The 15,024-nt window shown below is 37.9% G+C and overlaps 1 protein-coding gene across 29 annotated transcripts in view; it reads left to right on the top strand.

Moving 5' to 3' along the window:
• The window catches only part of NRXN3 (neurexin 3), a 970,936-nt gene that overhangs the window by 933,752 nt on the left and 22,160 nt on the right, over window positions 1-15,024 (top strand). The gene's annotated exons all lie outside the window — the stretch shown is intronic.

Raw genomic sequence — 15,024 nt, 5'->3', positions numbered from 1 at the left:
GTGAAACATATAAATAGTTCAGTTTTTTTGTTTTGTGTGTTTTTTTTTCTTTGTCTTATTATTTATTTGGGATTATTATTTATTTGTTTATTTATTTTTGCTTTGAAAAAATCCCCAGAATGCATTATGAATGTTATGTTCCTAGTTTCCTGAAGCCATTTGATTAATACAATAATAACTTTAAAATTCACCCAAGGCTAGTGCTTTCACATTTGTTTTGAATTCATCATTCTGTGCCTGCATTTTTTGGTAGAACTTGGTCCTGCAATAACCTGATTTTGGCAATGCTTTGTAGCTGGGAACTTCCACCATGTTTCAGCCTTCAAACTCTCTATTTCCTTAAGTCGTCAGGGATGGCAGGGACACAGTGCTAAAAGATAGCTCAGCCTACTCCCTTCTCTTTTTTTCACAAATCACTCTGAGTTTTTAACTCCCCACCTGGCAAAAGAGTGGTCCAAATAATACAAATAGTAAAGCATGAACAGTGTGGGTACTGGGATTTGAAATAAAAGGCAGTAGTGAAATACCAGCACAATGGTTATAATGAAAGTGAGGAATGAATTTTACAGGACCACGCTAAAAGGACTAATGTACCACAAGTGATGTGCAAATGAGTGGGTAAGAATCATTTCATTAAAGCTTCACTAACATTTCAAGACTTCAGCTTCTTTTTTTATTATTATTCTGATTGCCAAGCATTTCAGTTAAAGGAGGAAATGGGGTCTTTATCAGACTCCTCCTATGGCATATTTTTGTGATTTATGTTTCAACGCAGAAATCACACTTACTTCAATGGCTATAAATTGCAATAGCAATGTTTTCAGCTTATGCTGCCAGTGGAAAAATCAAAGTGTGAGGAGAAATTTGGTAAAACAGGATGTTTAGCATGAAATTTCAGTGCCAACATTTCCATACTAAAAATAACTCTCTCCTGACACAGTTAGATATCTAATGCTACAAACAGGTACAAACTGGATTTATGAAATGACTTGCTTTTGAAAATCCTGCTATGTGTTACAGTCAGCAGCTGTAAGTGCCCACAGACACCTGAGTATCTGCTGTGTAAAATAATGTGATTCACTTAAAATCTGCTGAAGGTACTCTCTTAACTACTAGACATTCCTTTACATCATCCTATTCCCCTTCCATAGGATGGGGGTCTGCCTGAGCCAGAGTTGTGATTTTTCCCTGGGAATTTCTGTTGTACTGAGAAAAAGAGCTGGCCTGATTATATGTAGAAAAGTCTCCCAGATGGCCCTTGCTGATGAGATTTACACTTCCAGATTTTGAGGTTTCCTCCTCTCAGAGGCACTGGTATACAAAGCCACCAGAAGGCAGCAGGACATGCAGGTCCTTTTTATCTTCAGAAGTGTAAACTTCACTCATTGCATCATGATGAGAAGGAGCAGCGACAGGTTCGTGGTGCTCCTCATTTAGGTTTCTTTGTCTATCTTTTTCTTCCCATTCTCACTGCATCCAGGGAAGGTAGAACTGTGTCTGCAATACACCCGTCACTGAAGCACTCTCGCAGCCCAGGCCACAGTGAAATGCTAAAGCGATCTGAGCCGGCTTATCAAAATCCAGTGGTGCTGGCTTGGCTAAGCAGATATGTTTGCCTTTCCACTTCAGCAGCCAAGTCAGGATTCTGGCCATATGCCAAGGACTGGTACTTAAACGTATATACATTGTGGAAAGAAAAGAACCAGATCATTTTTCCTGTATTTTCTAGTGTGCGAGTTTGTGGTGGTGTGTTTTTTTTTTTTGTTTGTTCGGTTTTTTTAATTAGGCCCATTTGAAGTTGCTTCCTCCTGTTCGGTGACAGGTCAGTGTATTTTACATTGCCTTCTGGCTTGCCTGATCGCTTTTGCAGCAAATTGAAAATGAAATGATTCAACCTAGCGCAGGCCCCTCTTTGTTGCTCTGATAATGTGTAGCTTTTAAAGCTCTTGAGTTTCTGCCAAACACCAGAACTTGGCCTTCCATCACCCTCAGTGCTATGGTCCAGTAATGCAAAGGTTACTGAACTCACTGCTGCAGCTGTGAGATATGATATACATCACTGTGAACCTGCTGTGCTATAACTGAGACAAGGGCAGCTGAGATGCCGCCCTGCAAATCAAAAGCTTTCACATTTCATATGGGTCAGAATCGAATCCCAAGATCTAAATATATTACTTTGGACTTGGTCCTGGATCAGAGCCACTGCCCTGCAGAGTCCATTTGAAGACTTTGGTTTCAGTGTACTCAAAGATAGTTTAGAAGACATAAAACCATGTCCTCTTTGAGGCTAAATTTCTTATGAGAACTATTTGCCAGATCTTATTGGCACTTAACTTTGATTGTCTGCTGGATCCAAGCCTTGAATCTCAGTAAACATATGATCTGCATCTGGATACTTGCATCTCTTTAAAAGAAGATGGTGTAGAGGCAAATTCCTCACTCCACTGCCCTCTGGATTTTTCTGTCTCTCCTTGGAGAGACATCCCCCACAAATCTGGTACTCAGCTATCCCCAGTCTCTCCTGGTGTCAAGCAGGAGTCCTGCTTCATTTCTTGTGCTGTGAATGAGGAATGCCCTTTAAAGTTGGGTGCATGTCTCAGAGTATGCTAAGAAGTAGGCTTCCCACCTCACAGGCTGAACACCAGAACACCCCCAAGGAGGCGGATTGCCCTGTGGCACTTGCCGGTGTGTAAAAGCATCTCTCATTTGATGGAATTTCCTAGCTATGGTCTTATAGCCAATACAAAACCAGACGAACAAGTTTTACTAATTGATCATGCAGACAACTTACAGGATCTTTTGTTCTTTTTTGTGTTAGGAATTTATATTGAGTTTGGTTTTCAGCATATTGGTCCTTTTTCCTATGTACACTACAAAGGCCCTACCCATGAGTATATTTTATCTATATATACACTATATACGGTGTGTGTATATATATATATCTATGCATATAGCGTATATACTAAAGCAATAAATGACCAATATCAGCAGTAGCCCCTATCATCCAATCACGTTTACACAGAAATTCATGCCTTCATCTAACCCTGGCATCCGCTGGCGTGGACAGATGCATGATATTGTTATTTCTTGGTGAACAAAGCATGTTAATTTCTTTTTTTGTTGGAGTTTTTTATTTCTTCCTTTTATTTATTTATTTATTTATTTTTACTTTTAATCAATAGTTTCATCTACCAATTAGCCTTGGGGTAGGGTGGGCCAGGGAGAATAAAAAAATTATACAGGTATATCCATCGATATATACACACATACTCCGTGTATATATAGATAGATATATACATTGTATATATTTGAAGAACATTTTCTGTCGTTTCACCTCATCTTGTGCCGCATGAATTTTTGGTGATTTATATTTATTTTCTTTTTATTTCTTTCCTTTGTATTTTTTTATTTTTTTATCATTTTTTTTGGCTCTTAATGGTGCCATACCGCTTTTTTTATTTTTTAAAATCATTGCTGTACTTTTCAATTTATACTTTTGGAGTTCTTCCAACAAAATAATGTTTTAATCATCTCAAAAAAAGAGATATAGATCTGCAAACCAATAAAGGCAACAAAATCTTTTCTTGCCATCCTTAAGAAAACCACATTTTTAGACATCCCAAGAAAGTTGTGTGCAAAAGAATGAAGATACCCTGCCTTTCTTTCTATTCTTTTCTCTTTTCCCTCTCTTTTTTAAAACTTCTGAAAATCTATCCCATCTTTTCCCTTCCCTTATTCCCCTTCTTTTTTTCTTTTTTTTTAAATTGAGTTCAGAGAATAAACTATCTAGAAGGAAAAAGAGAATCCCCTTTACCCCTGCATTCTCCCAGGACAAATTCCTCCAACAATAACAAAAAAAAAACCTACAAACTGCAGATGGCATAAAAAGAATTTTATTGCAATGCAGAATATCTGTTGTATCTTTTATTTCTGGGTCAGTGCAAGATCATTTTTGTGGCATGCTGTAGTTTAGCTGATTTAACTAACCATGGCCTTCATTAATCTGTGCATGGCCTGTGATGACGCCATCTCGTGTTTCATCAGAGCTACGCATTCAGGCTAACCAAGCAAGTCCGTAGTATATGATTTGGGGGGATATTCATTTATTTTTCATTTTTAGTTGTATTATAATTTCTTCTTTTTGGAATAGTTATGCCAATACCATTGGCTGCTTCTTGCAGCCTCAGTGTTATATACCTACTTTGTGTTATGGGGTTTTTGCTCTTTTATTTATTTATTTATTTATCAGTAGCAATCTTATGTCTTGTCTGTGTCCATTTGTCTTGTCGGTGTGTCTTGGAGTCCATTGGTCCGGTGTTGTTATGTGATTCTGTTCTCTGTTCGTAAGCTCCCCGCTGCTCTGTCATCCCTCTCCCCCTTCCCCTTCCCCTCCTTCCCTCCCAACTTTCCTGTGGTGGGGGGTCCACAAAGGGGCAGCAAGCTTTGAATGATGCCATGAGTGGCAACCTGAGGTTTCAGGCTGGACATAGCAAGGTGTCCATAAGGCTTCTTAAGAAAGATAAATTTGCAGCTGGAAGGTTTTCAAACACTGTTACCATTTCACTATTAAAAACAGTTTGCTGGCATTGAAGTGACTTCTTATGTGTGACCGGTTCTTAGGGAATTTGCACGTGCATGCTGATATTTTAGAGTTAGAATTCCTGTTATCTGTGCTTTGGGTGCCAGGAAACACTATGGATGGTGCAGGCTGTCTGTTAAATAGAAAGTACATAGGTCTTTTCATAAAAGGTAGTTCTGGGAGGGGAATATCTGTGCATGTAGAACTGAAATTGTATCTGTGTGAATGTATTTCTAAAATCTACAGTTGATAATAGATTTGTACTTAGGACACAAAAATGTAGGATATACTTAAGATTCTAAAAATGGTGTACCTTTAGGGGCTCAGTCTTCCTTTTGTTGCTATGTAGTATCTACCTCTTTACCGAAGCTCGTAAAAATTGCCTTGCTGTTGTTAGCCTATGTAAGCTGAACACAATTCTGGAAAGGCAACTGGAGTGTCTTCTGCCATGGGCAACATAAATGTGCAGCAGTGTGTAAGGCAGAAGAAAAAAAGATGAGTTTTCAGGTGTCTCCTTAGACTTTAAACCTTTTTTTAGGGGAAAAAAAAAATATCCTTTGTTTTGTACAGTGGTGCATTCCCCAAAATACTTAATTCTGTTCCACTAAATGAATGAGCCACATTAGGGTGTTAGCGTACTTCAGCTAGCATCAGTGGGGGCATGAACTCATGCTTATGGGGGAAGAGGCAGCCAGTATCCTTATAGATGATGTGCAGGACAGCACAAAAAGCATACTCACACTTACCTTTAGCCTAGCTAAATTTTTGCTTGTTTGTTTGTTTTTCCACTAATTAGTTTGTTCTGCAGAAGGGACAAGATGACAAAATCTGTGAACTTTCTTCACAAGAGCATGATATAAATTTACCTGTTTAATATAAGATTTACCTGTTTAATCTAAAAGTTACCAGAAGAGGGAAGTGATGGGATATATTTAGATGTCCAATACGGAATTATTTCATTTAATTATTTCATTTAACTTCCCAGTATGTATGTGTCATATAGTTGCACAGGGATAAAAAGAAAACAGCTTTTCTGTTACCAATAAAACCTATCATCTTAGGCACAGTTCAGTTTTCTTTATTTATATATGATCCAAGAGACATTGCTGACATTAATTATATCAAAAATAAATCAATATTTAAAGCTTCCTAGATTTAAGTTTTATATCTCAGTGCTTTCCACAACTGTTGATTCCTACCAAATCTAAATCTTTTTCTTGGAAATTGCTTAAATAGAGCAGCTGCTTATGGAATTGCAGTATAATCAACAGGTTCATGGTTCTGTGTAATACTGCCCTCTGTCAGACAGACCAGAACAGTCCAGCTGGGTATCGTGAGCCCTGTATTGCTAACAGTGGAAGAAACTTTTTTTTTTTTCTTTTAAACTCAAGCAGCAGGTGCTATCGGAGCAGAACAATCTGAGTTTTAGTCCCTTTGCATCATGAGGCTCAGGGTAACCTTCATGTCCTGGTATTGTGATGAGTTAACCAAGTGTCTGTTCATCAGGACGCAAACCTCCAGGCTGTGGATGAGCTGCCTTGTCCTGCTGAATGGTTGTTTTTATTCTCCTGGTGCAGCTGCTGCGTTGCCTGCCACTGGCTGTCTGCTGCAGAGAGCCAAAGGTTCCTTCTGATGCAGGAGGTGCTGTTGCAGGTCCTACTGCATTCACTTTCATAGGGATTCCTGGCACTTGAAATAGTTCATACTTTTGTTTTCTGTATCAGGGATGGCTGCTGGCCTCAGCTCTTGTGCCATTTGTCACTTCACAAGGGAGAGCTGGGGGGTGAATTGTTAAAACCCATGATAAAAAGCCTCAACGCCAGTGTGCCTCTCCCAGTTCTGCTGTTGGCTCCTTCTCTGTTTTTGCTCATTTACCTACCTGCGAGGCAGGATAAATGAAATATTTCTTAGACAAATGAGGTGGAGATGAAGGGAAAGAGGGAGATGTAATTAATATTTTAACAGGCTTTGATATCCAGGTGCAAGTTGCTATACAATACAGTAAAATGTTGCTAACTATTAAAAATGTACAAGCAAACAATGTCACTGTTAAGGTTTTATTAGTATCTTCACTTGCTGTGGAAGTAACATTATGTATTTTTATGAAATAGGTACAAACCCACAAAAGCAACAAGAATTCCCTGAAATTAAATGCAATGGGAAGCAGGTGAGGGATACAAAAAACAAGTATTTCCATGTCAGGAAATATCTGCATGGAACCGTTTTTATTAAATATCACATTTTCCTCTAACATTAACACATGCAATTGGAATGAACTGTTTTCAGGCTCCATAAATAAATACCATGTGTAGACTACTATACAGATCTTTTCTATCAGCACTTCCATCAGTGTTCAGTATCCTGAAGTTTTCTTCAAAAACTTCACAGTTTTTCCAGCATGACTTAGCTGGTGTAAGGTTCCTTGCCTTTCTATGTAGGATCAGGAGGAGATCAGGATCAGACCCACAGTCTGGCTACCTTGCCCTTGCTGCCTTCCAGACTTTTTTAGAAGCGTGTTCTCTAAACTTGAAGCCATGTGCACTGTCACATTCTGGCAATCCCTCCAGTGCTGTGCCTATGTTATCAAGCTGAAACATGTCTAAAATACTAAGATATGATATTTTCAACCTGCTGGGACTTGCTTTTTGTCCCTGTTAGCTTTGATTTTCAGCTTCATAAAATATATGGGAAAGAAAGAAAAAATAGGCAATGACACATTCAGTGGAAGAGAAGAGGTAGCACATGACTCAGGGAAAGATTTTGCCAAAGGCAAATGTATGTGTATTAGACCCTTAAATGCCTATAGCAACCGATTCATTAGCTTTAGACAAGAAGGAACTATCTGATTTCTGGAAGATAAATAATATCTGTGAATCTTTTAGGAGATTAGGGAAACGTTCTGTTAAAGGGAAAACATGCTGAACATTTACTAATACTATGGACAGAGATACAGTTTTGTTCATAAAGGCTTTTGTTTATATTTCCTCTGGTCATCATGCCTAGACCTGAAGGTGGCTTGTGTATCAGAAAATACTGATGTTCAATAGGTGGAATGATACCTCAGCAGAGCAGTACAACCTATTCTCCTTCCATTTTCAACCAAAGTAGTTCCTAAGATACCAAATCAGGTCAAAGGGATTACTACTTTGCCTGAATTCTGCCTTTTTCAGTTTCAATTTATTGATCACAAGAGCTAGAAATCACTGTTTTATCCCAACTGTAAGCATCTGGGAATCCCAGATCTTGAGTGATGTGAAGTGCTAATACTTGCATTTTGCACTGAGTGTCATATGAAGAGCAGGAGACAAAGATCATGACAGTCTTGAAATCAGGGATAGAAGGAGGAAAAAAAAAAAAAAAAAAAAGAAAAAGAAACCAGACTAATTTGATTTGGTATCTCAGATTTCCTCTAACTGGACAAAATATTTTATTCTGCAATTCAATTCAATTGCACTAATAAATATGTTAGTAAAATCTTATGAATGCTCCACACAGGAAGATTCATTTTTGGACTTTGCTGGGTCTCAGAAAAACTAAAGCTGTTTGGTCCCCAGGACTGGTGTTATAAGGATCATTGGCTCCTCTTTTGGCATTCAGGAGGAACTACAACTATTTTACAGCCAAACATACAAAAAATCTCAAAATTATCTTCTTTCAGAGCACTTCTGTCTCTTCACTGCTTTCAGTCTGTCTCAGTATGAGAGAATGAGTGTCAGACACCTTTAAAAGGGCAAAAGGTCCTGACTCTGAAGAAGAGCAGAAATGCAAAACATTTTTAAACTTAATAGTTTTGATTATATACATGTTTCCTAATGGATTTCAATAATTCTTTTTTCCCCTGATATTGAAACAAGTATAACCAATTTTAGATACTAGTTTTAGTGACTATTGTTTTCTCTACTAAAATCTTGGGGGCTTCATAAACCTTGTATTTGACACATCAAAAAAAGCAAAAATAGCTCTGTAATTTGTCCAGGTATTTTCCAGGGTATCAAAATATAATTTCAATTTTTTCCTCTTGCTCACCATGTTCTTGCTCCTTCTTGTTCTCCATGAAGCAACAACTCTACTATTGAGTGCCTGGAGATTTTTATTTTATTATTTTATTTTATTTTCTATTTCTGTATTTCCCCCAGAATCTGTAGTTCTGTCTTCTAATTATTTTAGTGTTGAAATGTGGATCATTAATATATAGCAAATCATGTGTGCGTACTCTCTTTCTCTCTGTATATACATATATATTTATAAATCTGTCAATGCTATATTTCTGTTCTTGCTAAAAGGAGCATTTGGGGGAACAGAAATAGAAGAGCAGAATAAGCTTGTTTAGGAGATTTACAAGCAAATGGGGAACAAATAGATTGTATCTTGCTTAATCCTCTTTCTCATATTCCCATTAAGTTCTGTTAATTCAAGTCTTCCACTTCTGTATATCTCTGAAAGCAACCAGTGCATCCTAGTGAGAAAGGGGAGGTGTTCTGTGAGCACAGGCAAGTGTGGCTCTCAGGTTTGAGAGCTCAGCATCGTCTGTGGTAGAGGACCCCAGGCACACATCTGAATTTGCAGCAGAGAGGAGCAGAAGGGTCAGCCCCCGGCCAAGTTTTGAATCACTTATCTCTGCCAGGGAATTAGGGGCACTCAGAGAGCTGTGGGGAGGATTAAGGAGGGCTTGACAGCTGGAGAGAAAGTTAAGTGACTTGGCGGTGTAGCAGGAATATCTGTGTATCCACAGGAAAAAAGAACTTTTTTGGTACAGTGGGTTGGACATACTACCAGATTTGCCCTTATTCCAGTGGCTGAAGGTGGGATTTAAGAGCTAGCCTTCCCATGAACAAAGCACTGTGACATGCTCCACACAGCAGAGTGAGCAAGCTCTGAGCATGAAATGATGTAGGACTTTTGAGCTTTATTTTCGGATAAGATAACTGAGAGCTTTTGGGGGTTTGCCTGACGCCCTTTACTTCATGTGATTAAACGTGTCATATAAACCCAAACAGAATACAGAGACTGGAAGAGCTGTTGAAAACATTTTGTCCTAATTCTTTGGTAAAATGTGAGGATTTGGTATTGGCAAAGTAATGCAGGAACACCAACTAAATTCTTCTGAACCCGCTTTGTCAAATTCATTTGCAGAAAATGTTGTATGACCCCTAAAATGCAATTTTCAACTTTTTATCTTAAAATTGCTTTAATTTTGAAATTTAATTAAAAAAAAAAAATCAAAGTTCGCATTCAAACAAAGTATCTCATTGCAAAATAAACTTTTTTGGTCGTCTTATCCTAAAAACAATCCACAAAATGTGCATATGTATATTGCTGAACAACGTTCTTTCTATGGTTTTCAGAATTGTGAATGAATTGTAAAATAAACAAGTGAAGTAAAATGACTACCCAGAAGCAAGTGGAAACAATGCAAGGTTTTTTTGGTTTGTTTGGATTTGTTTTTAACTCAGTAACTATTTTTATTTTCAGATCTTTAATGCCCTTCTTTGTTAGAGTTTTGTCACAATATGCTACATTCACATGAATTAGGACACACTCACTTCACTGCTGAGGTTGCCAAGTAGTATCCTGTATCCTATATGTATGTATTAAGTTTTATAGTCATAAGCATTGTGTGGGGATTTCAGTATGCTTGTCTCTTTAGCATAACCTTCACCATTCATTAATTTAGGAGATTTTTCACTAATTCTTTTCAGTTTTTCAAGTTACTTTCTCCGTTGCTTGGCTCTCCAGAACATGAACCTGTACTTTTCCATATAGTGACATCTGTCACTAGTTCTACATCAATTTTGTTAGATGGATACAACCATTAATTAAATTTATCAAACGAGTTGGGGTAGTATATTTCAGCATCTTCAGTTGTTTCATTCATAGCTTGTCGTTATAGTTTGAACGGCACCAGTAAAAGTCCATCCCTGAAGCTGTGTGATCTTTCCAGCATATGCTGGATTCCATATCTATCGCTTTTCCCTTGGAAAGGAAAGGCAAACAAAAATGATTTTGGAGGGAGAGGAAAATACCTCTCCTTCGCTAACATGGTATTTTTAGAAACAGCTGGTAAAACAATCTGCAAATGTTATGCCCGGAGCACCTCTATTCTAATAGCAGAATCATTTAACGATGAAAGCAGCCATTTGTGTGTCTAGCTCACTCTGCTAGTAATGCTCCCTCCACACCCCACCAGTGGGGGAACCTGCTCAGGTAGGTTGCCTTCTTGCTTTCTCTGCCAAGGTGCTTAAACACTGCTCTGTAGGTTCGGGCAATGCTCTCTGTGACAAACATAAAGAAATGATAGCATAGGAAAAACATGTCTCTGTCATCTATACCTCAAATTAGTGAACTCATTGTTTTTCTGGGGACGTTTTCTTTGCCTCCAAGATGACCTTTCCTTCCCGGTGGCAAGTTACGAGTTTTCTGTTGGCCCATCTTGTAGGTGGTGAGTGTCCAGACACAAGCTGCCAGTTCAGATAGCTTAAGTCCTGGGAGCTGCCAGGCTAGCGGTTCCTAGTGTGAGAAAACTGTCTTCACATGGAAATGTTTACAGCGTTCTGAGGAACTTGAGCTGTTTTCTTTCTTTTTCCATAGCAAATTTGCTTAGTTTCCACTAAAGGTCAGTAATTAAGAAGCTGAGCACCAAATGAAGCAACAGTCATTAGTACTCCTAAAACAGACATTTTGTGAAGGCCCAGATCTATGATGGAATATCAGTGGGTATTGATACCTATCGCTTTTGCCTTAAAATCTCTATAAAAACAATTTTGTTTCCTGTATTTTAGGGGTTTTAATTTCTGATGCCAGCTACAAGTTCAACATGTTTATTTAAAAAGAATTTTAGCAGTTGGATCCTGGGAATGGTTGCACGTGTGAATGTCCAGTTTTACAGCTGTATTACAATATTTTATCCAGCATCTGAGAGGAGCTTTGTGGATGTTAGTACAGCTGAGCACTTACTTCAAAGATCTAAATTTTAGATTTATACACTGACAAGAGATAGTTAATCCTTTTGTGGACTGGGCTCTTAAGGACCATGTGAAAGGCAAGACTTGGTATAAGACCTTGGAGTCTTAATTCTTCTTTCACATTCAAACCCCACTTAATCTGTCCTTCACTTTTAAACAAAGGTTGCATTTTGATCCTACATATTTCTTAAACCTTTTGTCAGATACACACTCCAGGAGGTCATTTTTCTGGGGATCCAGTCATGTTAGGGCAATGACAGTTTTTACTGTGGTATGTCATATTACATTAATTTTCTTATACAACTGATATTTCAGCAAATGAAAAACAAGACAAATGAGCTATCTAGTGTGAAGTTAAAGATTTCAGACATGAGCTTAGAGCAATGATCATTGTTCCTTGTTGAACAGCAGTTCTTTATCAGTTTTCTCTTTTGTTTTGTGTTGTGCTGTTCTTTTCTGGTAATGAAATGCATAGAGCTCTACACATCATTTCAGGGGTAGCAGTGACAAAGCTGTGTAGAGAGGCACTGTTATCTCTCTGCTCCATTACAGTGAAGCCTCTGCTTATAAAGCCTGAGTTCTGAAAATAGTTGGGAAGCTTAATAAGCATAGGGAGCTGGTGTGGAGGAAAGAGATTCTCTGCAACAGAGGATTAAGGGATGACAAATTCAGTTTCCTTTTTATATAAAAATGTATATTTTTATAAAATCCAGAACATATGAGCTCTGCGTCTCTGACTGGAGCAGTGGGAAAGGTACTGGAAATAGGAATTGAGGGAAATACATATGTTTGCATATATGTGTGTATATAATATATGTGTGTGATCATGTATATATAGATATGTGTGTAAGCATAGATATAAAAAAGTATTATTCAGTCACAGAATATGGTGACAGATTTCAAACAGTTGTGGCGAATATCTCAGCTATGAAAACAGAGTGCTGGTAATACCCTCTATTGGTCCCTAGGAGGTGGACTGCATGTCATATTTCAGGTCTATGAGTCTACTGTAAGAAATTATGCCCTTGCTTTACCCTAATGCCAAAATAAGTTGGGAATAATGCATAGAAGCATTATTATCAGTGTAAAATTGTGGCAGGTGAGTCTCTTAAGTTCAAATGTAGGGTAGTTTACCAGACCTAAATGTCAGATCAGAAGCAGTGAATTATGAAATTCATTACATGCATGAAAAAAATCTGTATGCAGAAGGAATTCCTGAGAGACTAATTTAGGTAATTGGCATAAAATGGTAACAGCAGAACTTTTTCACTGCATTCCTCACTTGTTTATAAATCTCTTCCAAACCTTTTGTCCAAAGCATTTATGAATGTGATGTTTATTTTGTTGTGGAAAGGAAGTAGTCAGCAGTTGGATCTCCCTAGCAGTTTGGAATCTGGATGCAAATTAAATATTTTCATGGTCAAAAATTTCAAAAAAAAAAATCAGTATGTATGCATACGCATGCATAATTACTAATTTCATTAACCACATGGCTGGAAAAGCTGGCAGCCTGATTCTGTGAAATGTTTAGTGGCTTCAGTTTTTACTGGGGTTAATGAAAGTAGAAAGCATCAGTAGAAAGAAAAATATCATCCATGTTTCTTACTGTATTTCATTAAAATGCTCTACTTTATTCTACATGGTTTGAATACATGGACATGCCTGTTGGTTTTCTAAGACCAGGCATCTTCTGAGTTGTATTTAATTTTTGAGCCCAGTTGGTGCATTTGTTCTCTGCACATTGATATTCTAGAAGAGATAAGAGATGAGGCCTGCTCTTGCTTAGAAAGTATGTACTGTCTTTGAAGTAAGCCATTGCAACTTCCATTTTTTTCATCATCTGATAATATTTCGGATCGTCTCAGTCTTATCTGACAGAACACCAAGCCCTGTATGGCTGGTGCAGTGTTTGACCAGAAATGGACTGTAGGTACTTCAGTAGCATTGTTTATCTCAAACTGAAAATGTTTAGCAGGTATTGGAAAGTGCTATTATAAGGTGGATGAATACTGTTGTCCCCGCTTTATAAATACTGAAATCAGAGAAGTTAGAAGGATGTTTCCTTAGGTGTCTCACTAACAACCTTTAGTTGAGAGACATGGAGAAAGTTGGTCAGACGCATGGAGAAAAGGATTTGTAGAACATGTAGAAGTTGCATAGGAGGGAGGAGGAAAAAGTATTACTGGTGTTAAAAGAAGAACTGCACTAGTAAAGGGGAAGGAATGTTTCTGAATAAAATGATTTTTCCTTACAAAAATCCATATTTGTTAAAACAAAATGAACAATTTCACACATGGCTTTATGTCAAAACTGTAGATGAGCAGTCAAGCCTTTCCTTATTCCCACCTATATGTGCATTTGCTTCTAGAGTCTGGTCCACTGGCTTTAATGGTTTTGTATCCTGTTAGCCCCTGCAGAACCCATGCAGCACTGGGACAGAGGCTGGGTTCCAGTCTGTTTCTCACTACTTCAGTGGAGCCGTTTACCCACATCCTAATTACAAGTTCAGTCAGTAATATTTCTGTGTCACCACTGAAGGCAATAGGGTAGCTCCAAGGTTATTGAGGGCATACTTTGACCTGCAGTCTTTATTTATGAGTGGTAATGATAGGAGACCTGAACTTGACTCAGATCCCAGATTAAGTTGGCAGAGAGTTGGTATGAAGAATATTTTTTAAGCTGGAAATAGATCAAATATTTTTTAAATTGAAAATGCATCCACTGAGACATAATAAGCATGGAACCCCATGGCAGGATTTTCAAAGTGGAATGTGTTTTTCTAAGGGAAAAGTAAAGCTGGGCAAAGAGCAGAAATGAAGTACTTTTCCAGTTAACCCTGTGCACTGTCTCTCTTCCCGTGAAGATAGAGCACATGCAGCTTTCTTTTTTTTTTTTTGAAAAGAATTCTTCTCTTTGTTTGTAGTTATATATTTGAATTGATGCTTGGTTCTCTTTTTCTACATTTTTATACTATTGTTACCACTTCTAAATTAGCTGGTAGTAAAATAAGATAATAATATGAAATTGGGATGGAGCTACAATGTGGCAATGGCACTTTCAAGTTCCATGTATAAATTCATTAGCCAATAAACAACCAAAGACAAAGGTCTGAAAACACGGGGCATCCACATGTGCAATAATGAGATAATATGAGTACCTGAAATAATTAAGTGTTGAGAAGGAGAGTGTCTTATGCATGCGCCTGTTTAACATGCAGTTGAAATTGAGCAGCTGATAATTTGACTTCTGACATGCCTCCATTTTGATGAATAACTCAGTGCCATGGAAGGTTATGAAAAGAAGACAGCTTGCATTAAACACTTAAATTTGCCATTAAAGACTGGCATGCATTGTTTAGGCACTGGGAATGACAGGCAATTCTACCAGTTTTTCTCCAGCATGTTGTTGGTCCACGTGCCTGCTCATGCTTAGTGTCCTTTTGCAGAAGGCAAGGAAGGAGCCATACATGTCCAAGTGTTTATA

The sequence above is a fragment of the Anas acuta genome, chromosome 5, assembly GCF_963932015.1.
Source record: "Anas acuta chromosome 5, bAnaAcu1.1, whole genome shotgun sequence".
NCBI classification, from domain to species: domain Eukaryota; kingdom Metazoa; phylum Chordata; class Aves; order Anseriformes; family Anatidae; genus Anas; species Anas acuta.
The sequence above is the reverse complement of the archived record's forward strand: the minus strand, read 5'-3'. Positions and strand labels throughout refer to the sequence as shown.